This window comes from Uloborus diversus, chromosome 8 (genome assembly GCF_026930045.1).
Source record: "Uloborus diversus isolate 005 chromosome 8, Udiv.v.3.1, whole genome shotgun sequence".
Taxonomy (NCBI): domain Eukaryota; kingdom Metazoa; phylum Arthropoda; class Arachnida; order Araneae; family Uloboridae; genus Uloborus; species Uloborus diversus.
This window is the reverse complement of record NC_072738.1, coordinates 69,238,442-69,263,618: the sequence shown is the minus strand read 5'-3', so window position 1 is coordinate 69,263,618 and position 25,177 is coordinate 69,238,442. Positions and strand designations below refer to the sequence as shown.

The following is a 25,177-nucleotide window of genomic DNA, read 5'->3' as shown; positions in this document are numbered from 1 at the left end:
TTTTTATTGATTTTGCTGCTTTTAGTTGTTTACAATATTTTATGTAAAAGGTTTTATTAAGGAGGCTGCTGCGAGGGAAAAAGTAGATAAATCGATATTTTAAAGACAGTTTGACGTCGAACAGCTATTTTTATACTTCGATTTGATCTTTCATTTTTGAGGTTTTTGCGATGTAATGTTTTATTTCATAGGTTGGTTTTGGCTAATGCTGTACTTTTAGTTTTGTGTAATGGTCAGTGCTTAGAGAGCTTAAGGGAACTCAGTTCCTGCATTAATTTTCATTTTTGTTTGCATTTATTGTTTGCATTATTTTTGGCAACGATTAAAAATCGGAATCAGCTGACATTTTAACAGAGAAAGTAACTTAAGAAAATTTTTCTGAGGCATTACTTTACTTTCGTGTACTTAAAAAGAGATAAATAAAAATGCTGGACTTAACTTTTAAGGTGCACAATATCAGAACCCAACTATTACATATAACTTAAAAATTTTTAAACGGCGTTTCTAAGGACTTTTGTAAACTTGAATCCTTTTGTTAGAAAAAATTCGACCATAAAACATTAATCCTCCTATATATTATAGCGAATTCACTGATCGAGTAACGCTCTGACGTCATCAACAATGTAACTCGTGCCATGGCATGATATATTTTGATAATATTTTTTGGTAATGTTTGACATGAACAAGGAATGCTTTGTCTGGACAAGGCTGAGCTGGGTCCGGTAACTTAACTGTTTTACTAGTAAGACTAATTTTAGGAGAATGAAGAAACGATAAAGTGGTCAACAATGAACGCTATCTACTGGAATTTAGGGTTCATCCACTGGAGTTAGGGTTAAAATTTCAACTATCAAAATATTACCAAACAGGTAATTGCTTCATTCAAACGTACAAGCAAATTTCACACACCATACATTGACGGGGGATTTTCTAGTAACTAAATAAAATCAAATAGGACTTTTGTTATGAAGTACAGTAGAATTTCAAAACCTCGATCTAATGTGGATCGAAAAGTGGTCGATCTTGTGAAATTTTTTGCCGGGAGTGAGAGCGCAATAGATTTTTTTACGATGGGGTTTTTCGTCCTATGACCAAATTTTCTGAATTCTGTCGTGTTATCGAGTGCCGAGTTCTCGAGACTCTACGCGTTGAAACGCATGAAAGTACCTAAACGACAATTTATTAAACAATGTTTTTAACTTGTTTCAAAGCTTTTCCGAACCATCCCAGCGTATAATATTAAACTTTCACTGATAAAACTGTACCACAGGCGTTGTTGAGGTTGAACAGAAATATGACATTGTCGTAGAAAATAATGAATTTCAACATCATTTGAACAAAAACTTATTTGATCTGTTTCAAACAGAAATGAATTCTTAACAAATCATTTATAAATATTTTTTATCAAGAGATGGGTGTCAACTCACTCCAGTTCTAAAAGAGACCTTTCCTTTTTTTTTTCTTTTTTGGGGTGAGGGGGTAGAGGTACGAGTTTTCATTTCGTTCGATTTTCCATACATTGTTTAGAATTTGTTTGTTTCGAAATAGTTAAAGCATAAAAATAAAAAACAGGACAAGACTTAGTTCCAAAAAACACACACAAAAAAAAAAGTATTTTTTAGCCTTTCCAGGAAACAAACCTAAGTTTTTGTAGAAGCGGGGAACAGTCGCCACGGAAAATCTTTCCCCTCTCTACTGTTTGTGAGCGGTGTAAAAAATGTTCGACTTAATCCCTTCATCTGAAAAAAATGGAAGTTAATCTTTAAAGAGCATAAGGAAAAGTGCTTTCTTGGCAAAAATAAATTAGAAATTTGAGTCGAAAGACGCTTTTCTAAGAAAATCGTCCGAAAAAGAAAAGTCAAAAGGAAGGAATTCTTTAATCGAAAAATGTAACGCGGATTGTTAAAATGTATCCATAAAATATCTTTCCTTACTTTCTGTCGTTGTTTCTGAAATTATCCTGATTACAAGTTCTCCACTGAGCTGCGAACGTACTTAAGTGTCTCTAGTGGAGGAATTTTTCGAAACTTACATTTAAAGCATTTTAGAAAAGTTCTTCCGAGAATGTTATTTAGAATGCAATTGACAAAAAGGGAAAAATTCTCTCTGAATTCAAATAAATAAAAATAGAAGGCTGGAATAAACAGAAGAAGTGGGCGATGCAAATTGTGGTCTCAAGCTGGCAGGAAATTTCGGTATGTTTGCTTTCTGCCAAGAAAAGGTACATATTCAAAGAGGCATGGCCAACTTTTATGCCATCAAGATCGCATTTGTATGTTGTTCTTGTTTGGTAATTCATCCCAAATATTTTTTTACTGGTGGTGAAAAGAAATTTAACTAAATAAAGAGTAAACTCTCGAACATCCGCGAGCGGATTCGCGAGTCATTCAACAATAAGAAACATGTATTTTTACTGCAAAAAGCAAAAACCAATGGCTGTTTTTTCTCGAAAAATTGTAAATTTAAACTTATAGTCGTATTTGTTTCATTTATTCATTTATTGCTCATTCTTCATCGTACATATCTTTGTTCTTTATTGATGTTAAGTTACGTTGCACAAAAATACAAAACATTTTTACTGTACTGCATATACAGGGTGCTCCGTTTTAACCTGCAAGACCTTTATTTTCGCAACCGTTAGTCCTAGATGTATACTTCCAATTGCAAAAAGGTTCAAAATCAGATGCAGAGTAAGATATTGAAAGTTTGAAGCAAAAATAAAAATAAGTCGAAAAGTACAAAATTTAACTTTTTATACGGGCCCCATGTCCTCTAACTTATATTTGGGGAAATAATCTCCATTGAAAAACAGTTCCAACACAAAAAGTTTAAAACTAGTACGACCAATATTCACCGAGATATGAAACGCAGCGTTTTGTGACTTACACCACTTTTCACTCGCCGTCAATAACACCTTTTGGGGGGAAATATAGCGGAAGGCGATAAGGGGCTTTCAGATGAGTAAAAATTGATCAAACAAACGTTTTTTCATTCATTATATTTCTAAAAATTAGACCTTTAGCTGAACCGTTTAAAAAGAAAAAGAACTGAATCGGTGGAAAACTGGCGAAGTTATGACACTTTTTGTAGGAGCCACGCCCCCTTCTTTTTTTACTAAAAAATGCACATAAAAATGCATATAAAATGCATGAGTAAAAAAAAAGCATATAATATTTAAATTTTTAATACTAATACCATTTTAAATGAATCATAAGACCTTATTTGTGGTGAATTTGTATTTAAAACTAATTTGTTTATTCAATAATGAAATTGGCAATAAAACAGAAAATGTTGATTTCCTCAAAACCTAATTTTCGACATAATTACAAAATTCAAACTGCTCCTTGCAAACGAATTATTATTTCAATTTGCTGAAAATTTTATGCCAAGTATTTAAGCGGTTTGTTAACATTTTGTTGTGAAAGATTTTTCTGTTTGATTAGTTTTGTGGAGTATATTTGCTATATTTTATTGAAATATGAACATATTTTATCGAAAACGTCTAGTTTTCGGCTTTTCTTCTCATTATTTATCTTTAAGACAAAATTTTGAAAAAGTAATTCCAACATCCTAATTTCGGTTGTTTTACGTATCATATTTTGCTAGTATTTTATAAATCTGATGAATTTTCGTTTGCAAGGAGTAATATGACAAAAGCGTTATAAAATCTAAATTTGAATTAAAAAAAAATTAAATTTCAAAATAATTCAATGAAATTTTATATTTGAGTTAGTGTTAGCATCTTGTAAATATGCTGAAAATTTCAAAGAAATTCATTGAAAATTACTTTAAAAAAAATTGAAACCCCCGTATCGCCTTAACAAGAATTTCAAAGTATATGTGTGCATAGAGTGTGGTTTTTCAAATTGTTCGAGGTTTTGTCGTCTGGTTTTGCGTATTACGGCATAACATTTGCATTTATTTTTTAATAACAATGAAAAATATAAATACCTTGTTTTTCTTACTTTGATCACCTGTCATTCTTTCTGAAAGGGCGGTAAGTTCCAAACTCAACTTTTGTATGGTCCCTTAAAACTTTAAACTGGAATATCTCCCTGAGTTTTGGTCGCACAAATGTCAAGTTTTTTGTGTTAGTAATATCTTTCAATGGAGATTATTTCCCTAATTATAACTTAGGGGACCTGGGGCCCGTATAAATAGTTAAATTTTGTATTTTTTGACTCATTTTTATTTTTGCTTCAAACTTTCAAGATCTCAACTCTGCATCTGATTTTGAACATTTTTGCAATTGGAAGTATACGAGTACATCTAGGACTAACGGTTGCGAAAATAAAGGTCTTGCAGGTTAAAACGGAACACCCTGTATTTTCACTGTACAAAGTACTATGCATCAATACAGCTGTGTTTTTGAGGAAGAATAACTTTTACCGTTGTTATTCCTCATTTTCGCCTTTTTGCGGATTATCCGCAATTTTTATTATCCACGGCACTCGTGCCACTCAATTTGGCGGATAATCGGGAGTTTAAAAACTCTGGTTTAGCAGTTTATTTACAGTAAGCTCCCGATTATCCGCGTAATTGAGTGGCACGATTGTCGCGAATAACAAAAATCGCGGATAAATCGCAAAAAGGCTGAATTGAGGGACGAACGAGGCAAAATTGTTCTCCCTTAAGAACTTGGCTGCATTTATGCATAATAGAACAGTGAAAATATATACAATGCAGCAAAATATGCATTTTTGCCCAACAGAACTAATGTATTTACGATGAAAAATGCACAGTAAGAAAAAAAATCAATAAGTAAAACAAAAACAACCGAGTTTAAATTTACAATTTTTCGAGAAAAAACGAGCTGATGGGCATCACATGACTTCTTTTTACTCCAATTTAATGACATTTTCTCATTATTGGCAGTTTTAATGTGATTCAATAATTTACTCTCTAAATTTCACAAACAGTGGCCAAATTAAAATCAGATTTAAAAAAAAATTAAAAAAAATCGCCAAATGTTGCCGAGTTGGCGACAAAACTTGGCGACCAAAAGACTGGCGATATATCGCTAAGTGTCCGCCAAATTATAACACCGCTTGAATTTACATCGAAATTAACAATGATTTCCCCCAAAAAAGGGGCAAAAGACCCCCTTTGGAGCTTTCGAATGCAACCGAAAAAGGAGGTGCACAACTAGACCCCACTAGGAGTCTAAGTACTAAATTTCAACTTTCTAGAACATTCCGTTCTTGAGCTATGCGACATACACACATACGCACGTACATACAGACGTCACGAGAAAACTCGTTGTAATCAACTCGGGGATCGTCAAAATGGATATTTCGGGTGTCTGTACGTTTCTAGGCAGATAGCCACGTGTGGTCGGGTTGAAAAATAAACTCAACATTCATTCGGGAGTGAGCAAAATGGAAATTAATGCCGATTTTTCAGTGAAAATTTTTTCGCGAATACAATACTTCCTTTTTTGTAAAAAGAAGTAAAAAACAGCCATTGGAATTTGCTTTTTGCTACGAAAACACATGTTCCTGATTGTTAGTTGACTCATGGATAATCCGCCCCGCGGATAATCCACTTGCGAATAATCGGGAGTTTACTGTATTTAAAATCAGACGAGAAACACTTCTAAGAAAATCATTAATCTAATGCATTTGAAGAACTTTAGTTTTTGTAATGACAGGATAGCTAACTTTTAAGAATTTAAAATCGGCTTATATGTTGATGATGTAATGCGATTTATCTTCGGCGTTTTTTTTGTCGATGGTAAAAATTGCCAGACTAATAAAAAAGAAGTTTTAAACAATGATTTGGGGGGGGGGGGGAATAACGGCATTTTTCTAATGCGTATAACAAAGAATTTTGCCTCTTGTAACCGGAGTGGCTAACCTTTCTGACATTAAGATTGTCTTTGCATGATAATGTTGTGTCGCGATCTATCTCCAACATTCCTTAATCCATGGCAAAAGGAGAGATATGTACTAGTATTTTTGAAGCGCTGTTTTAACAGTTAAATGATAAAATATGGTACAAGGAAAATTGGTACAAAAATCATCATACTAATGCGTATAAAGAATTTTGGTTTGTGTAATAGCAGAGATGGGGGGGGGGGACAAACTTGTCTGTGTATAACGTTATGTGTCAACAGTGAGTTGCGATATTTCTGAAATTGTTTAGTAGGTGGGAAAATCTAAGGCATAAACTGAGTAAAGAAGTACATAAAAAGCTATGCTTACATACAGCTATGCTTACGCGGATTTTAATAACGTAGTTTGGTTTTAAAATAGGCGATTTTTTTTCGGATTAAATCCGTAGTAAAGCAAGTAGGGGAAGGTGGGGCAAAGTGAAATAGTTGTTAAGATAACATATTTTTTTACAAAATGAATTTATTAGAAAGTTATTCTAAAAATTACGATACATAAAGATAGAATATTATATTTTATAATAAAACTTGCATTGAAACATTATTTTTGGCAATGCATTTGTATCTTCAAAAAAAGGTGAAAATTTTTCATTTTTTTTTCATGGGACAAAGTGAAAAATAAAATTTTATTCTAATGGGACATTTTTTATTCGATTGTTACAGATATTTTTGATCAAATAAATGATTAAATGAAATAACAAATGAATGCTTGAAAAGGGAATTAAAGAAAAAAGAATGAATAAATAAATAAAAAAGTTAATACATGAAAATAAGTAAATGAATGAATAAATAAGGGAATTATTAAAAGAAGGAATTTAAATGAAATAACTAATAAAGGAATACGTAAGTGATTTGACGAAGGACTGAATAAATAAATGAAATGAACTATTTCACTTTGCCCTATCCGCTTTGCCCCGCATGCAGTTGACCAACTGTACAAAGCATTTAAAACACAAAAAAGCTTAATATTCTTCAAATAAATACTGCGCCGAATGTTAGTAAGTCTCAGTTAGTATTCAAAAAGTTAATAACAAGATCTTTATCATTTAATAATGACAAAAAAAATTTTTAATTGACAACAAAATATTACAATATGAGTATCAATTTTTGAAAATTGCTTGTATTTTCATATCCTTTTATTTTCAGAGGTACATTTTTCTTGACTGAAATAGACAACATACGAGGCGGTGAGAAGCAAAAGGATGTAAGTGGACATTTCCAAGTTTTGAGTATAACGCGTTTAAAGATACTATCCTAGGTAGGCTTTCACTGAATTTTTTTTCTAAATCATGCTGTATAAGCAACTATCAGGAATACTAGTACCATCTCTTGCCCCAGGACAGAGGAGAGGTTCACCTACCATGTGTCTTGGTTATCTCCAAATTTTTAATTTTGCCACTTACATCCCTTTGCTTCTTTATGCCTCATATGTTGTTACATAGTTAAAATATAACGAGGTAGGTGGCGCTAAAAGCAGAGTAAATATTTCGCATATCAATATGGCCCGCTATTTCACTTTGCCCCAAATTACCCTACCTAAAAAGAGTATTTTTTTAAAATAGTTACGGAAGAAGGTAAAAATTTGACGATTTTTTCACAAAAAAAAAAAAAAAAAAATGTAAACCAAAGAGTTCTTAAAAAAAAAAAAAGAAAAAAAAAAAAAATGGCAAAGCTTCCAAAAGATGAATATGTTTGATTTGGATTATTATGGTTTAAAGAAAGCTAACGGAAGACTAAAAAAAAGATACTTTTTTTTTTATTCTTTTTAGCGTGAATGAAAAATATGTGAAATATACATTTCTCTTTTCAGGTAAGTGCAATCAATTCTCGCCAACTCTCTGATATACTATGGAAATAATACTTTTGAAATGATATATCCTTTATGGAAATGGACGACCATGTAGTAAGATTTTTCATCTATTCAGAGCTGGATATTTTTATTTTTCATTTGTTTCTTTTATTTCTGAATTTAAAATTCATTTATGATCTTGCGTAATTTTTGCTAATGTTTAGTATTTTTAAGGTGATCAATACTTTTTTGATATCAATGCAAAAAAGCTTGACAACTATTGAAAAATATAAAATTTTTCTTGCATTGAACATTCTATAGAAAATTTATTTAGAAAGCAACCACCTGTTCATATATGCGAAGAGAAAATGTTTTTAAAAACTAAGTACAGGCTTGAGCACGGAGAGATGGCGGATGACCTTAAAGCGAAATTATGATTTGCATCACTTCTAATAGGGTAGAATTAGCCAGAAAGCGCCAAGTCGTTAATGAGAGGCACGGTCTCGCTAATTCTATCTGTGACAAAATAATAACAAACAACTTATTACAAATATACAAATAATGCTTTCGCTTCAAGGTCATCCACTATGTCTCCATGGTCAATGGTTTTAATCGCTCCATGGCTTTAGTAACCGAATCATATATATTAGTAGAATCAGGTACAGATTAATTAAGAAGAATAAGAAAGAAATGAAGATATTAGAAGAGAATTGAAGTTTTTTAGTTTCTGTGGAAAAAATAACCAATACAACATTGATTGGAAGATCATATCCGACGTAGGAAACGATGAGGAAGTCCTAGAGCTGCCTTTTACTGAAGGCCAAAAGGCAAGCAAGACCGTGGTAAGTCTAGAAAACGGTGGCTGGACCCAAAAACCGAAGAGGCTTTTAGCCTATTCCTTGATGATGAAAATGATGATGAAAATCCATGCATCACGGAAAATTTGGTGTTAAAAAAATTAGTAATTACGAAAATTGAAACTTTTGACCTGTAAAAAAACAATTATGAAAGATTTGTCATTAATCCTGTTGACCTGTTGGAGAGCTTAAAATCGGTGTTCTGCCCTTCAACAGGTCTCAAAAGTTCATAAAATTCTAATTTAAAAAAATATGTTAATTTTTTGCTGGTAAAAAAAAAAAAATGGAATAGAGAAGGTTTTTTTACGGGTTGTCTTTTGAGATCATCCCCTAGAAATATGGAGGCGACAGTGGATGATAAAAAATGTATACATATATTAGGATGGTCCTTATTTTTTAAGTTGCAGATATTTTACGCGACGCCCCCTCAATTTGTTCCATTATACAAATAAATGATCCCTGCAAAATTTTAAGCCAATCCATGAATATTAACACGTGCCCCTAGGGCCCCTTTTTTTAGTTTCGAAGAAAAAATTGCGGATTTTCTCATTTTAATGTAAAAATAATTGTAACGTTTTATATTTAAAGTAATTTTGAACCTCAATAGGTGCTGTTACTTCCAGACTGACCATTCTCTCACCTTCATTCTGTAAAATTTAACATGTTACAGAGGGTACATGTACACCAATGGCCTTGGGTCAAACGTACCGCTCTTCTGCGGTTGTTCTAACCAAGCAGCAGGGGAACGTTTCTTCCCACCAAGATGGACACAAGGGGTTCTATAAGCCATTAATGAATGGCCTAGAAAAATTAATGAAGGATCTTTGACAGCAACAAATTGCCACCTCCAGGCTTTGGGGGTGTTGATTTACAAAATTCCCTGTGTATGTAGGGATGGCAAACATAGTCCCAAGGTTTCAATGCTATAAATATAAGTAATTGCTATAATATTTTAATTCGCTGTTCTTTAGTTATAAACATACCTAAATGCTTATACAATTTTTAATTTTTTAAATATAAATTTTGAAAAATCCTCGATTATTCCTAACATAAAAATATACTGTATTTTCCATAGCTAAAATATAAATTTTAAAAAATATCCAGATCAGAAAAATGTAGAAATCTATACTTTAAATTAATTTTCTTCTACTTCAGTACATAGTCCTTTATTATGATCAAATTCTTGCGATTCACAAGATTTAGAAACCGAAATGGATATCTATCCTAAACTGTTGAACTTTTGTTTTCTACAGCTGGTGTACCTCAATGCAAAAAAGCTTGACAACTATTGATATCAGCTCACCTTTCATCACTGTTAGACAAATGCCATATTAGGGATAAAGATGTTGTTCATTTATTTACAGCCTATATAGATGCAGTAAATATGAATTGAAATGACCTAGTAATCAATGGTACATTCCTTAAGAGAGAAAGAGAAAATCTTCGAGAGGTAAAATTAAATTTCATGAATTTAAATTTAGATTTTGTAGTTATTCACTGGGATATAAAGCTACATCCAGATGTAACTGGAAAAGGAACGCCGACAGGATTACGGTGATAGTTTCATGTCCTAATATTGAACAGCTACACGGAATTCCTTAGATATTTCTTCAGTTGCTTATGATATTTTATATGATAACTTTTTCTTACTAACTGTTCTAGCTGTAGTGTTTGATACAACGACTTGCAATACCAATAAATTGTGCATCCAATTTTTTAGAGCAAAAACTGAACGGTGATATATTACATTAGGATTGCCATTATCATGCACTTGAAATCGTACAGCAGAGTGTGTCCTTAAAGAAGTTCTTGCCTTTCTTAGTTCTAGATCAGATATTCAATTATTTAAGCGCTTCAAAATTTTGTGGAAAGATCTCCATCATTCAGAACTTATAACATTTCAATCAAGTACACATACCACTTAAATTCCAAAAGACGAAGTTGATGACATATTATTTATTGTTCGAAAAAAGCGGAATTGATAAAGATTACAGATAATTCTCATAACTTGTAATAATATTTCCTGGTGAATTTCCTCCTGCAGGGATATGTTTTCGGCAATCTGGAGCTTATCCCTGAGCCACATAGGTGGCAAAAGGAATTTTTGTTTGAAAATTTTTATATTAAGGAAACAATTTAAATCGACCTTACATGAAAAGAAAGCCCTTCAATGCTGTTTTACAAAGCTGTTTTACAATTAAATACTGTATGAAGCTATGGTTTATCGCAGCAACCCAATCGAGGCTTTTTCGAATTATATAATATGTCTGAAAAACTAGTAGCGTACAAAATGACGACAAATATGCAGCAGAAGCAGTGATTGGAAAATTTATAAATCACTTATGGTATTTAGGGGATAAACCAGTAGCTTTTTCCGTATTGGATGAAGGAATTATCTTTGAAGATAGGAAAACACCAGTTCAAAAAATGCTTGAGATAAGGAAGACGTGTCTGATGTCTGTTTAACAAATTTCAGGTAACTGTAGATGATTTGGAATACTTTCTTGGTAAAGATCTTCTTCTTCATAGAATCATTTACGAATCAATAAAACTGTTTGATAAGTTACAAATACAAAAAGATTTTTTTCTATTTGATCCTGATTCACGGCAAAATGAAGGAAACTCTTTAAAGGGAAGAAAGATCGTTAAAATACTGAAAATTGTGAATGATACAACTGAAAGAAGAGCACAATATTAATCGAAGAATTTCGCAACTAATTTACCGAATATGAGTCACAAAAACAATTTATTTTACAGACCGTCCAAGACTATCGGGAAAAAATACTATCGAGATACATTGAGAAAAGCGTACGATTAAGGAAAGTTTCTAAAGCAATATTTCATTCTTATTCAACGTAAAATTTTTAGATGATATAAAGTAATTATAAAGATTAATTTTAGTGCTACCTCACTGTAAAAATATTTTGCAAACCTAGGGGAAACGATGTACTGAGTCTGAAGTAAAAACTCGAAGATTTGTGAGAAAATTATCAAAAGTGTTAAAAATCAACGGCCTAGGGGCACGTGTTATTATTGACCAATCGAGTTCAAGTTTTGCACACGTTGATTTTTATTATATTGTCACAAAATTAGGGGGCGTCACTTGTTGAATTCCGAAATCTTTTTTCCCATATAAATAAGGACCACCCTAATATATAGATATATATATATATATATATATATATATATATTCAATTGATTAACTCAGTATTATTGCAACGTTTTTGACAATCTTTTATAGTTGTGTAGAGTCATTATGTAATAATAATTGTAAAAAGTCAAAGCTTTTTACCGACTTCCCAGAAAAAGAAATTTAGTGGACTTGCGAGCGTCCATTCTTAGATTACGATATTTACTTGCAAAGCGTGTTGACCACGCTTGAATAAGCAACAAATGTCGAATGTGGGTGTTTCTAAACAGCAACCGCCTCCCACTAGTTTGAAACGAATATATTCTTCTATGAGGGGAAATAGAATATTTATAGCGAAACAAATCAATACTTATGTCACCTTTTTTTTTTTTTTCAAGTCCTTTAATTGCGGACATTTATAATGATCTGGACGCTAAATTTATCTATTTTTTGAAAATCTCGTATTAAAAAAGCATCTATATTTGGAGTTCAAGGAATAGTTTTTTAAGTTATTTTTTAATCACATTAGCTTTAGGCATGAAACTACAATTTTTGATAGCTCGTACTGGGTAGGGTTTGCAAATTTGTGTGACACTGAAACATTATCAGGAAAATTACAAAGGGTAAAAATCTGAACCTTATAGTCAGAAGGACGCAAGTTGTACTATGATACTTTTTGATCATTTTATGATACTTATTTTTATTGATTTTTTTTTGTTACTACTTTAAGACGATAAATTTAAGTTTAATGACATTTCTATTTCTTATTTCTTTGCTTTTTTTATTGGCAGTTTCTTTCGGATTGGAGAGTTAAAAATTATCATTATATTATTTAACTTTAAACACTTTTCTATAGAGATTTTAAATGACTCTAAGCGTATTTAAAACCGATGTTTTTTTTTTTTTTTTGAAAGAGGACGTTTTGACGGACAGGTGTCGTTATTATATTATGATTTTTTTTCATTACTTTATGGAATGTGCTTGAAGCTTACAGAAAATTATGTATGCACTCTTTGATTAGCGAAACAGTCAGCCTTTTACTTGGGAGTGGAAAGGGAATTTTACATTTGCTCTATGAGTTTTTTTTTTAAATTTAACTTTATAGCACGATCAGAGCCGTGCGTAGTTCTCAGTAAATGTAATGCAGGTATGAAAATTGTGCCCGCTGGTATTTTGTAAATCTAAAATTGTTGTTTATTGGCTTTTATTTCAGCTCTACTTTTCGTTGGGCATCAATATGTGATCGTATTGAGAAATGTTACAAAATTTAACTTTTTTGCCTTTACTATATTAATTTTCTAATTAGGAGGGTGTACGTCTGGTATATGGCTGTCCTTTGCTGTGGTACTTAAACCTTTCCCACTCGCTCCCGTCAAAATCACGGACTGCGCTTTCGTCTCCTATTTCTTATGATTGCGACATTTCTGGGCTAGAGCTTACAAAGTTCGAGCTCCAAAAAAAAAAAAAAAAATCCAAAAATTAAAATAAATACGTACATTTTAGACACTCATTTATTCATATAATTTTCTTAGATAAAAAATATTCACTTTGACGACCGTTTTCTTTAAAATAACACATTAGGGAATCATTCCCCGGAAAAGCAACCATTTTGTCTCGCACTTGAAAGATCATATTTTTCCTTAGAAAGTATGAAATTAAAAAAGTAGTGGACAAAATATTTTTCTTTTGAAGTTATACATACTTTAGTGATTTCTTACGCAACAAAATTTTGATCGTTACTGTTTTAAATTCTTATTTTTTTAATGAAATATATGAACTGTGTGTTACGTTTGTTTTTCTGTGAAATGGCTCTAAGGGGTTAATGCTTTTGCTGCTAACCCGTGTTCCATATTGGAGAAAAAGATTTTGACTTTTGATGAAAATTGCTAGACTTGTATTCACTCGAGTTTTGATTTTGACCTATAATGCAAAAATATAGCTGATAATTTTTTGAATGCATAAATATATTCCTGCAATTTTTTGTTCAATATATACTAAGAATTTAACTTTTTCCCCCACCCCTGAAAACTTTAGCTTAAAATCAAAATGGACGGTTGGAATGGCTTTCGATTTAAAATTCTGAGAATGCAAACTTTTCGCAAACAGTCACGATTTTTAAAGGCTAACTGCTCTTATTTGAGCAAAGTGAGCATTTTTATTCTCCAACTAAATGATTCTACTTAGAATGATTTTAGTCTCCGGGCGTCAAAACTTCACATCGTTTTAAACTCTTGTGTTAAGGGAAATGCTGCACTTTATTTTTGCTAATTCATCAAAATAAGCAAGCCAGTTACAGTTAATTTCGCATCGACTTAATTGAAGCATTTCATTGCGCACAAAATACCGTCGCAAAAAAGTTGCAGTTAACATGTTTACCCAACTGAAGTACGGAATGATTTAAAGCGGTGATTATTATTAATTGCTTAGCTTAATGATTTAAATGGCGGCACAAATTGCTATTATAATTAATCGCTTTTAAGGCTGCTTAAGTAAAATTATCGTGTGCGTTGAGAAACATATTTTCGTACCGAATATCACCCCTCTCATTTCAGTTGCTTGTACTTTTTTCTAGTGTACATTTTTTTTCTTTTGAATTTTGCTTTAGTATTTGTTTATGATCATCGAAAATATGATCATCGAAAAAATGATCATCGAGATAAATTGAAAGTTCTACTACAAAATTAACACAGGAATTTACAAAACGTGTGGCTGTGACGTCTACATCTTGCATTTAAGCAAATCAGTCTTAATTTACTTCATGTTATCGTAATTTGTTAATTATTAATTGATAAATTGTGATTGTGTATGAAGTAAAAAAGAAATATATTTTTAATTATTGTTAGAAATAACAATATCATAAAATATTGCAAAGAAGTTTTCGAAATGACGAAGGTTTTGGTTCTCTAAATAAAAATCTAAATAACAAGCCATAATATTAGGTAAAACATAATTTATCAAAAGATCACATGTCAATTCAGTATGGTAATTTGCGTGCATTTTAAAGCAAAATAGTTTTTAAAATAAAATTATTTTGAAAGCATATTGGTAGAATTTTTGATGCTCTCTTGTCTTAATTGTTTCAAAATTCATGAAAAAAATGAATCGTTTTTCAAAAAGTTCATGAAAAAAAATGAATAGAAAATTTCAAATGAAAGGGAAAATCAAATTTCAAGAAATAATTTTCAGAGCAATTGTCATTCATGCAAATAGTTTTTACAAACGTACAAGTGTGACATTCTTATAATTTTAAGTTAATTTGCTATTGAATAATTGTAGCACTTCTAATCGCTGACAACTTCCTTAAACAGTCACCGGTAATTAACACTTTTTTTCTTAGCAAAATGTTAGCGAAACTTATTTTAAGAAAGCTTTAGCGAATTCGTACTAACCAATTACACTCACTGGCCAATGAATTAGAAACCCAAAATCAAGATTTTATTGGACCACTTTTTGCACGGATAACTGCTCTGATTCGTTTGAACATCCAGTTGACAAGCTTCTGGAGTTCCTTTAAATCCAGAGAATAATACCATAAACTGGCTATGCAGGCTTTTAGATCTTCATAAACTAGATGGAAGAAGAGAGTGCTGTCAGATCCGTCTTTCCAACCATGTCCCACACATTTTCTATGGGAGTTAAGATCCGAGCTATGCGGTGGCAAGGAAAGGTGTTAGAAGTCAGACTGATGCTCAGCAAACCCATTTTCAACACTTCTGGCACGATGTATAGTTGCATTATCATCTATGAAGTATCCGTCGCTATCAGGATAAAAATGCAACATTGCAGAGCGCACCTGATCTGCCAGTATATCTAGGTATTGCATGGCTGTTTGTTTACATTTGAGAAGCACCAGGGTACCAGTTCCATGCCAGCAGAACATGCTCCATATCATGATACTCCCTTCTAACCCAATTTGAAATCTCAAAGGTTTCTAATTCATTGGCCGTTATGTGTACCTAACTGTTCACAAATACAAGATGACGTTAATTGAGAATTTAAAGAAAATACTTCGGTTCAATTCTACAAATGTCTTTAAAAAATTACATAACAAATTACAAACAACATTGATGTTTCAAATAAAATTGAAAATTTTCTTTAGCATAAATTCAAAAATATATGCATTAAAAATTTTATTTTTTAATACATCTTTTAAATTGAAAAGATACACTAAACCAGAAGTTGGGAGCTTTTTTTTTACTGGAGTCCACATTTAAATCAGACAGTTAAAAAGTAGGTCGATTAAGTTAATGTCTTTTTAATAATTTTTAGCAACTTTAAAATTATTACTTTAGATTTACCATAGTTTTATTACTTTATTGCATTGTATAGAAATAATTTAAAACAATAACTTTGAGTCGTTTACTTATTACTTTACATAAGTTACACTAAACAAATTTTTATATTTACATAAACGTCGTAACTTGATATAACATATTTTTTTTAAATAATAGCTTTGAAATAATAGCTATGAAATTTCAAAAAAAGAAAAAAAAACTTATAACAATAACGCGTACAAAAAGTTTTTTTTTAATCCGATGTAAACGTTCGTGTTTTTTTTTTTCTTTTATTTATCGCTTGAAAGTAATTGAATATTTTGAGCAAACTTTGCAACACAAAGCCTTAATTAATCATCTGAATGAACGTCTGAAATTTGCGTTCTAAAACTAGGTTTCAGTGTTAGTACAGTTGCACTCGTTTATAACGAGCTCTGACTTTACGAGAACCAGGATTTAGCGAAGAAATCAAAAATACTTCGTTGGTACAATGTTAGTTGTCGTTGTGTCTATGAGAGCATAACTCGCTCTAACGAGCAAACCCCGATTGAAGCGAGCAATATTTTTGTGATTCATGAAATTTCTGTTGACTTCCAGCTCAGTTTACCATTTTTTTGGTAATTGAGTACAGACACTCAGACAGTTCAAAACAAGGTAACCAACTTCTTTGGTAAGAAAACAACTGTGATGAGTTTTTATTCATTTTTTTCACGAACTTGTTTTATACGAGCACTTTGTTATAACGAGTAAATATCGCGCTTCCTTTGCGCTCGTTATAAGCCAGTTCGACTGTATCTTAGAAAACGTTGAATGGCAAAGCACTCATAAAGCAGGAAAGTAAATGGTAAGTCTGCCCTTGCAGGCATTGCTATTCAACTGCGTTTCTGTGGGATCCCTTTTAGCGAGAAAAAAAAAATTTTTTTTTGAGTTAATGAATTCATTTTGCTCAAAAACCTCCATTTGTAATTCCGTAGGAACCTCCGATATAGCCTACAAAATGTGGTTCAAATAGCAGTGCCATTGCAGGAGTGTGCTCGTCAAAATCTGAAAATCTTTCGGTATATTTGTTTAATGAATCCGAGAAACCTATGTATTTATTAAATATTTTATTTTTAATTTCCTGGGGGGGGGGGGGGGGCTCATTCAAAGTTATCCGATAGAATAACTTTAAATAGAATGCCAGAGGTCGTGAGGTCGGTTCCTATAGGCTATCTGGTTGTTATTTCTGTTTGTGCTGTAGATCTTCCCTGTGTTGTCTTATGTGTTAGAGAAGAAGTCTAACATCCTGAGGCAATGTCACTTTATATCTTAATAGCGATTATTAACTATGACACGACAACAACAACTAGATCCGATAAATGTGCTGCAGATGCAAATACACCCAAGCAAGAAAGCAATGTAGGAAAATATGAATTTATACGGGAGTTAGCTTTTGTTAGAGCAACACATAAAACTAAAGGTACCGTATGTGGCTTCAGGAACGCAGATTTGCCACCTCTGCAAGAGAAGAACCTATTTTTTTTACAAACTAGTGGTACCCGCACGGCTTAGCCCGTAGTAGAAAATTAAAAGGTCATTTGGTTCGCCTGTATATTTACAAATAATGGATGATGAATTTCCCTCCAATTTTCTGTGTTAATTTATTCGCCTATGTTATGGTAGTTTGCTCGTCCACGTTATAGTAATTTGGCTTGTTTTAATAATTTGCTTGGTAAAATGATCTTAAAATTGGAATGGAAAAAGAAAAAGATCGAATTTTTGAAAAATTTCATCGAGGTGCACACCCCCATGCTACAAACTAATTTTGTGCCAAATTTCATGAAAATTGGCCGAACGACCTGGGCACTATGCGCGTCACAGAGATTCAGATATCAAGACATTCAGAGATCCAGACTTTCAGCTTTATTAATAGTAAAGATTTCTCTTTTCGAGATCACAGAAACAGATCGAAATGCTTTAGACGCAAGTATGTAAAGTAATATTTTAACCAGTTTCTGCTATTTTGAACTTTAATGAACAAGTTACTTTTATCAGTTGAATGAGTAACTAGAAGAAGGGCATATGTTACAAATTAAAATTTTATTTTTAATTTGTAACTTATCGCTGTTCCGGTGGAACACTGACGCAACTGCAGAAAGTGTAATTTTACTGGAGAACCAAATATACATATTATTTTATTCATTACCTCATACAATGAAACATATGACTGCTCTGGTGGCTAAAATCTGAAAAACAATTCTGTCAGTGTTCCTCCGTATGGGGTGACCACGTTTGAACCCAGTGACAACAATAACTCAATTGCAACTAATTTTGCAGTTAGTCAATGTTCCATCGGCACAGCGATATGCCCTTCTTTTAGGGCAAAAAAGACTAAATATTAATTAAGATCAAGTGTAACTTATGCCGTTCTTCCGCTGTTACGTGTGCCTTTCTTCTGAAGACTCATTTAATTACTTAAAAAAATAAAATAATCTATCATAAATTAGAGGAATATTGGCGATAACTTTGAATTGCACGAAAATACTGCTTTTATCGGTAAACAACAAGAAACTATTCATCTACTTAGAGTGTAGTTTACTTATTTACTTATTCCTTTTCTTCAGCTGTTCATAAAAAATTTTAAATCCCAAAATTTTTCAGTTGAAACGAGTTTAGATGTTTGCGAGTTTTCAGAATTACACGACATCTGCGTTTCAGTTATAATGGTCACCAACTGCATATTCATTAGTAATAATCAATATTTTAAGTGATATTTGAAAGTTTTAATTATTACATGTACCTACAATTAGCTAGTTAAACGGACATTATAATAAATTTCAGAAATATTATTTAGTATCTAAAAATTTCACTGTTCAAAAACCAATTTTTTTAACCGAAATTATTTATGTCCCATTTAATATAAAAAAACGAATTACTATCGCAAAAATATTTTGAAACTGAACGTTTTTTGTAAGAGTTTTAATGGTTAATCAATGAAGTTGTTTCATTCACAAAAAAACCAGCTTCATTAATAACAGTTCTTAATCACTACAAACATGCTTTTGCAGTTATAAAGTAAATAGCAAACAAAATTCTTGCCATAAAAATATACAAAAGTTAATAAAAAGGTTTAAAAGCAAATAAAACCCCGGGGAGAAAAGTATTTACTTAAATCAGTTATTTATGAACTTTTAGTGCGGCACTTGGCATAATTTATTTGCTTGCGTTCATTCAATGTGAGTGCCCACCTTGTTTTGTTATGTTTTCTGTTTTTAAATGTTGCCAACAACAACAGAACAATTACGCTCACAAAAGAAGGCACCAACGTAATTTTTGAGTAAATATTATAATTGAACAAGTTTAAAATATTTTTAATGTTTTGTGAATTTTCTTTCCTGGTGTTTTTACATATTTTTTTTCTTTTGAAAACATTGTATAAAAGATTGTAGTCAATCGACGTTTCAGAAAAGTATTTAAACATAAAACATTTGCTGTTAACTCACAAATCAATGTGAATTTTAGTACTGCAATTTAGAAAAGATTGGAAGTTCTACGCTCAATGAAAGTACGGTTCACTTACAAAACAAATTTTGATGTGGGAAAAAATTAAATAACTTTGAATTCGCAGACAATTTCTTCTGTTTTTTGTATGTGCTTTATACTTTCATTCAGCCCTTTTATTTATTGTTTTTTTTTCCTAAAATTAGCATCCTACATATTACGTTGCTAAATACCCAAAAATATGTAATATTTGTTTTAAATATTTCGACAAAACTCATTCACTTTCCTAAAGGACTAAAATAAATTAGTTATGTGGTGGGAAAAAAATTTTCTTTTATTCAAAATTTTCCCTTATCGAGAATTACTATAATTAGCTCAGTTAAATCATGTGTGCAAGAATAAAAAAAATAAATAAATAAAATTAAGAAGTACGAAAAAAGCATTGAACTTCATCATTAAAACATGAGGAATTAATTTTGGCCTGAAGCATTATTTTGCTCCTGGAAAACGCGTGATTATAATCTGAGATATTACCTTAAGAAGGCTTTGCAGAGAAATATTGCTCTTAAATAAATTTGACAATATTTTAGTAAACCACTGTAAACCAAACAAGTGTCCAAGAAGAGTATATTTGTTCAAACACACACACATATACGAGGACAGTCAGCTTGGCTTTAATAGAACGCTACTATAACTAGCTCAGTTCAATCATATATGTGAGAATTAAAAAGAAGATCAAACAAATTCTACGCTGGAGGTCACCCAAGCGACTAAAAATTACTTTGGCCACTACTTCGGTCAGAACAGAATCTCTCTGACACCATGTTACACTGAATTTTCGAATTAACTCGGAGCAATAATTTTTCAGGACCTAAAAAATTTTCCTAGCTCCTATTTTTTTTGTGTGTGTTGGTCTATATGTATAAACTATACACCCACATAGATAAAACTAGTTTTTTTTTCAAGGCGGGAAAATACTGTATGGGGCCCTTCCACGGAAAACGGTCATTTTGTCCCGCACGTTACGCCTCATATACGTCAGTAAAAATGATATTTTAAAATATTAATGAACTACTTTTTTCTGCTTAACCAATTGCAAACTTTTGTGTGATATCTTAAGCAATAAATTCCGTCATTACCCTTTTAAATTAATACTTTTTAATAAAATAAATGAACCGTTACGTGCGGGACAAGGGGTTGACTTTTCCGTGGAATGGCCCCGTGACAGTTTTGGAAGAGTGAAAATTCATTTAACAGGAATGACATGCGTAACAGGGAAGTGTTAAGAAGAAGATTAGTGTTCTGTAAAAGAACTAACTTATAACGGTGAAGTAAAAGGTGACACGGAAAGAGAAGGAGAATACTATTTTGATTTTTAACAGCTGTTTTGTTTGCCGTTTAAAAAAATAGAAACACCTTCAAATTAATATGGAAAAAATACTAGTTGCCTCCCCCCCTTTTTTTTCCCCCGCGATGATAAATATTTATTTAAAATACAAACTACGAAATGCGCCCCTAAAAGCGTTAACATGTTGTGTATGTATATATATAAAGAGAAAAGAGCAAAAGATATATTGGAATGCTGGAATTGGCATCGTACTTTCTACTTTCTTTCGAAAGGGAAATGTACTTAAATTCTGCTTTACTTTGTTTCATTGTGTGAGCATAATTGTTAAGAAAATACTGCGTTAAAAGTTGCACTTCTTCAACTGGATGCAAAGTACAAGATAAATGTATTTTCAAAATGTGAAAATCAATCAAATTTTGTTATTTCCCTGTGCAACACTGAAATTCGGAATAGAATACGGAAAATTGCTGTTATAAAAAATAGTAGAGTTTAAGTGATTGCAGTTGAATTCGTTACATTATGCCGAGTCCCTGAACGTACAGTGCAAGCAAGACCCAGCATATTAAAATAACAGGTTACTGTCCCCCCTCCCCCCGATAAATTTTACTGCTTCGCAACTGTAGGTGCTTCTCATCTGTTTTGCTTAGAAGTATTTAATATCAGAAAACCTTTGACACTCCCATCATTACAATTGTTCAACTTTAGAGCAAACAGTAATTGAATGACTACACTGGTTCTTGTGTACTTATTCAATAAGAGTAGTAAGGTAAACACACCAGTAGTGCCCAGTGCTTCAGTAGTGGCCACTTCAAGGTGTAAAATGCACTAGTAGTGACCACTTCAAGGTTTAAAACGCACTAGTAGTGGCCGCTTCAAGGTTTAAAACGCACTAGTAGTGGCCTCTTCAAGGTTTAAAACGCACTAGTAGTGGCCACTTCAAGGTTTAAAACGCACTAGTAGTGGCCACTTCAAGCCTTAAAACGCACTAGTAGTGGCCTCTTCAAAGTTTAAAACGCACTAGTAGTGGCCACAGTGAAGTAATTTTTAAACTGTGATCCTGCAATGTTAATTGCCCATCTTGAAACTCAATGAGCGTATTATAGCCCGACTCTTCCTAAAACGTCCCAATTTCTAAAAATCCCAGAATTTCAATTTGTTCAATTTTTTATCCATTTTTCCCCAAGCCTCAAATTTGATCAAATAGTTGCTACTCCAAAATCTGAAAATTTCAGTAATGGCCATTTGACATTTTCCCATCCGAAGAATTTACACTACTTACTTTAAATTCAAATAACTGATGAAGAAAATTGATTCAATATAATAATTACATTAAATATCAACAAAAAATCACACTGTTACTGCTCACTTCTTTCTTGAGAGCATATAAGTAAACTTGAAGTGGCCACTACTGGTGTTTTACCTTAGTTTGTCGGAGCAGCAATATTTTTTCTAAACTAATCTAGCTGTAAGAATGTTTTTAAAGCTTGACCACACCACGGAGAGATGGTGGATGACCTTGAAGCAGAAACATTATTTGTATTATTTGTAATAGGTAAAGTCTGCCAGAAAGCGCCGACAAGTAAGGGGCGGGCTCTCGCTGATCCTATCTATTACAAAATAATAACAAACAACCTATTACAAATAACAGAATCGATGTTTTCGCTCCAAGGTCATCCGCCATCTCTCCGTGGTCAAGCTTTGACGCGTTGTGTATATTTACCAATTAACTTGTTAGTTGAACATGAGAAAAGCTGTGTAGTTGAATTTTTATTTTGCTACTGAATGTGTTTGATGTATTGCGTTTAAGATTTAAAAAAAAGCAAAATAAAGTCAAGACAAAATAAAGCCAAGAGTGTCTTCCAACGTTGAACGTTTAACGAAATAAAAGTGAATTTAATAAACATAGAGTTTTTATCAATGTGTAGTTGAATTTTTATTTTGCTACTGAATGTGTTTGATGCATTGCGTTTAAGATTTAAAAAAAAAAAAAAACTAATTTGCACATTGGAGTTTTGCTTTAAATAATTTTGATTGCTATCGTAACCTTAAATCACCGTATTGATTTCTTTTATGGACCTTCGTCATTCCAAATTATGTCATCAATTAATTAATCATCATTGCGTTTAATCACTTATATTTCATTATTTCAGATCAAGAAATGATACTTATGTTGGAAATTAAAGGTAAAAATCATGGTTTCTGAAATAACAACCCTAAACTTTTATTAGTTTTCTTTTAATAAGCTTGATATATTAAAACCATATTATTTTTTATGTATGTTTGCGGGAAAAAAAGTATATAAATAAAAAGCATAAAGTCTACGTTAAGAAAATGCATGAACTTTTTTCTTTACCATACAGCTCTAAAATACCGAACGGAAACGCAATAAGGTCCATTAGTTGTAACACTAAATGTTTTCTTCTCTGCGAAACAGCTGGGATAGAACAGAAGGCAGATTTCATTGTATATCTTTTGCGATGTTTATTGAAAACTTGGTTTTGTACACTTTTTCTTGGTTTTTTGTAATCCTTTTGCTCGATGAAGATGATTAAGTTTGAATTTCGAGTAACAAAGCAAAATTAAAATCTGCTACTTTAAGAAATTCAACTGAGTTAATACGCTCAGAACGAATCATAAAAATAAAGATTACTATAAGTATCTTTTGCTTCAATTTACATATAGAAGATTTTATTTCATAAAAATATCGCAATTAATTCATCAAATTCACTTTAAGATTTACTACAAAAATATGAGTCACAATGCACATTTTTGTTATAAAATCTCAAAACACTTTTAATAGAAAGAGTATTTGTGTTCACCAAACTAAGAAATGTGAAAGGCCAAGTCCGGCAAAATAAAACCATGAGCGTCTTCCAACGTTGAACGTTTAACGAAATAAAAATGAATTTATTAAAGATCGAGTTTTTATCAATTCGAATAATACACCGGTTGAGTGGAATGACAGCATTTGTTTTACATTAATGTACTATAACAGGGTGCCCACTTCCCCTAGAAAATCCGGCGCATTTGGTTTCCCCCCTCCCCCTAAACACTACGAAGACTTCTTGAATAACAAAAGCCCCCCCCCCCTCCAAAAAAGGAAGAGAAAAATTTTCTTACTCCCCCTTCCTAAAAATTTCAATGGCGCAAGCTAAGCCATGCCCCCTCCCCCCCCCGGTGGGCACCCTTGACTTTGAATCGAATCGACATATTTAACAAGGGTGCCCACCCCCCAAAGATCAAGGGCTCACCCCCCTAAATATCGCGAAGACCCTCCCCCACAAAGCAAGAGCCCATCCCCAAAAGAAAGAGCAAAACGCCCCTCAAAACAACTCGCCCCCCCCCCCTAAAAATTTCAATGACGCAGTCTGCGCCTTGACCCCCCTAGGTGGGCACCCCTGTATTTAATAATTTGAATATAAGTTCTTGGAGATCATGGATTATATACTTATATATTGGTACTTCGATTTCTAACCAGTACGATTCATGTCGTGTACTTGGCGTTACGCTCGTTACAATAACTGTTGAGAAACGCGGCTCCCAGAAAAGGTACTGATGTCTATTTTTTAGAAAATGATTTGGAACTTTTTGTCAAATTTCCAAATCTAAATTAACTAAATCTTGTTCTAGTCTTCGAAACTGTCAAAATTGAAGAACGAATGCCAGATGTTGACTTGTTTTTTCCCCTAAAAACTTGATCGGAAAGAATATGTCGTCATATACTGTCAGCGGCATTCAATTCCTGATAAAACAATTTCATTCTTTAAAACAGTAGAAGTGTTAAATTATGCAAAGAAAAAAAACCCGTATTTATTTAACGTCATCCCAGTTTGTTTTTCAAAGACGAAACATAAGCACTAGAGATGACAGCAACTGTGAAAGGATAGACTCTTAGGTGGGCCTAGTTTTAACGGACATGTTTCTCGGCTGACACAAAATAGGTTGAAAACAAGTGAAGTGAGAAAAATGGGAAGGATTTTTTTTAATTGTCACTCACCCGGCGGTATCCGTCTCTTCTCGTTTATTCCAATGTTCGGCTGCGGCCGCATGGCATCACCTGAGAAAACATTCGGGGCTTTCTCCTCCCCTGCCTCCGAACGAGAGAGCTTCGCACGGCGCCCCGGGTTGCCGGAGTACGCGGGAAAATATCGCCAAGGATAAATTCCCGTTTGGCGAACAATCCCTGAGAACCTATGTGAAGAGGAAAACAAAGTATGTACTCAATATAATATTGCCTGATAGATCAAATTGGAGTGCAGTTATTACAAAGAAGGAAAAAATCAACTAGGATGATTTTTTTTTACGAACTCGCTTTTTATTAGCACTCGGTTATAACGAGCAAATATCGCGGTCTGTTTACGCTCATTATAAACAAGTTCGACTGTACTTCGGGGGGAGAAACCAAGCTC

At 32.5% G+C, this 25,177-nt stretch overlaps 1 protein-coding gene across 1 annotated transcript in view; it reads right to left on the bottom strand.

The window, feature by feature from the left end:
- LOC129228143 (CD151 antigen-like) overlaps positions 1–24,842 on the bottom strand; it is a 267,763-nt gene extending 242,921 nt beyond the window's left edge. The window contains exon 1 of the mRNA XM_054862789.1: positions 24,766–24,842. The gene's annotated coding sequence lies outside the window, so the exon portion shown is untranslated. The remainder of the gene's footprint in view (positions 1–24,765) is intronic.
- Between the last annotated feature and the right edge of the window lie 335 nt (positions 24,843–25,177).